The 2,794-nt window shown below is 28.8% G+C and overlaps 1 pseudogene; it reads left to right on the forward strand.

Annotated features, from left to right (window-relative positions):
- LOC105620823 overlaps positions 1-2,185 on the forward strand; it is a 3,817-nt pseudogene extending 1,632 nt beyond the window's left edge.
- Positions 2,186-2,794: the final 609 nt, after the last annotated feature.

A 2,794-nucleotide genomic window follows, 5' to 3' on the forward strand; every position in this document is an offset into this window, starting at 1 on the left:
TCCCTCCTCTCTCTCTCTCTCTCTCTCTCTCTCTCTCTATATATATATATATATATACACACACACACACACACATGGGTCTTTGATAAGTTTGGTAAATTTCCATGAAATGGTGCTACAATCTATTTGATGACGCGACATCTCGAAAGATCCACTTTTCGAACCCTTTCAGGCCAAATTTCAGCCAGAAAGGACGCATAGTTCACGTTTGGTAGTTTTGTCATTTTTGAAGTAGGCTGTCTCAAAGTCTGCAAAATACTCATTGACGGCGACAATGACTTCCTCAATTGACGAGAATTTCTTCCCACCGAGCCAAGTTTTTAAGTTTGGGAACAGAAAGAAATCACACGGGGCCAAATCCGGAAAATAGGGTGGATGAGGAATCAATTCATAGCCCAATTCGTAGTTTTGTCATTGCAACGGTCGACTTGTGGGACGGCGCGTTATCTTGATGGAAGAGCATTTTTTTGCGCGCCAATCTCGCTTCAAATGACTACCAAATGTGAACTATGCATCCTTTCTGGCTGAAATTTGGCCTGAAGGGGTTCGAAGAGTGGATCTTTCGAGATGTCGCGCCATTTCATGGAAATTTACCAAATTTATCAAACGATCCACGTATATATATATATATATATATATTTTATTTTCAAATCTTATGAAATCATATATTTTTATTGTAGAAATAGATGGAAAATCTGCAAGTAAAATAACAGGAAAAAAACAGGTAATAGATAACATTTTCTATTTTTAATAAAAAATTTAATGTAACAAAATTGTATATTTTCAGCAATATGGAATCTGCAGAAATACAGCAGAAGCATCTGGAGAAACACATGGAAATCGAAGCCGAAATACATAGAAACAAATGAGTATGTTATATAAAGTATTTATTCCAAATACTTTATATTTAAGTAATTTTTTCTATATATATATTAATATAGTTTATTTTGTAATATATATTTGTTGCAGAAACATAGATAGAGAATCTGCGAGTAAAATACAGAAAAGAACTGATAATAAATAATATTTTTGTACATTTAATAAAAGATTTAATGTGTAACAAACTTTATACTTTCAGTAATATGGAATCTGCAGGAACACTGCCAATTATTATTGATAACGTGGATGCTGAGATAGTTTTAAATCGTAAATCTTAATTTATTATAAATTACATTAAATTGAATATAGATTTTTATTATTTGTGTAGACTAATATTTATTAATTTTCATCAAATTTTACTTATTTAACCCTGTAAGGACCAGTATACATAATTAAGTACATTCACTTTGAACTTTTCCTAAATACTATTTATATATTACAGTGATTTTGTCGATATAATACTTTTAATTCATACTTACTAATTCATACTTACAATTAGAATTGCTGTTCCAACTTAAAAAATAACAGTATTCTCACTAAATAAATCACTACAGTAATTGTTTGAAAACAAATTCATTTATATTAACACTTGATTTTGTGTAACACTGTTATTCACTTTGTATACATATTATTGAAAATATCTAACAACAATTAGAACAATTAGTAGTTTCTTATTTTTTACCTTTTTAAAGTACAAGATCGATTTATCGTGTTTATTATTAATTTAAATATTTAATTGTAATTCTGGAGTGCACATATAAATATGAATGTACTTGACATATAAATATGAATGTACTTGATTATGTTGTATCATATATATATTTATACATATATTTATATTATATATACCTTCAAAAGAACAATTTTATTTGATAAACAACAAAATTCTTTATCAGGAACATTTGTAAAGATTATATTGTAAAAAAAAATTTTACTCAACAGAATCGGTGTCTGGGCTTTAAAGAGTTAAAGAAACTATCAATGTTTTTATGAAATAAAGTTTGTATTAGAATATACAATATATACAAAATAATGTTAATGTACATTAACATAATATATTTTAATTTTTTATATAATCTTGTATTTTATTTAGTAATCTTTTACTATTTGTTTCTATTATTAGAATAATAAATCTTTTCTCAATATTTAATATGAATTTAAACTTGTTACAGAAGTACATCCAAGGATACAAAACAGGACATAAAATTGTCGGAGGATAGCTCAAGGAAAAAGAAACTGTATTTGAAGCTCAAAATTGAAGGCACAAAACAAAACGCTCTGTGAAACAATTCGACGATTTTTTTGAAGGAAAAAAAGAAGAGCATATAAGTCAAAGAGACTACGAACAAGAAACTTTAAAAAAAAAATAGGCCATAAGTTATCACAAAGTTTTAATAAAATATTAATCACAAATTGATGCACAATGCAAAAACAAACGTGACATACGAGGGCAAGTCATCAAGTTTTTAGAAAATCTGTCAGAGTATTCGTAGTCATGTCACATTACTTTTTGACAAGTAGTATTTTGACAAGTAGTCTCTTAGCTGATTACTGTCAAATTTTAAGCGGAATTCATCGCGTGATTTCATTTCTATAGATTAGATAGACGATTAAAGCGAACAACCTTTATATTTTTTGCAAAATAGAAAAAAAACAAGTTTCGTGCAGTGATCAAACATCTACATATGAAAGGTTTAATGCCGAAAGAAATCAAAGCCGAGTTAGATAATGTTCATAACACATTGCACCAGCGTTTGCGACTGTATACAATTGGGTAAATGAATTTAAACGTGATCGTACATCCACATGTGATGCACTTTGAGATGTCCAATTGAGACTGCTACGCTAGAAAAAGTGGAGAATCGTTGGATCAAGTGTGTCGAGTTGAAAGGAAACTATGTTGAGAAATATGAAT

This window comes from Atta cephalotes (genome assembly GCF_000143395.1).
Source record: "Atta cephalotes unplaced genomic scaffold scaffold00029, whole genome shotgun sequence".
NCBI lineage: Eukaryota > Metazoa > Arthropoda > Insecta > Hymenoptera > Formicidae > Atta > Atta cephalotes.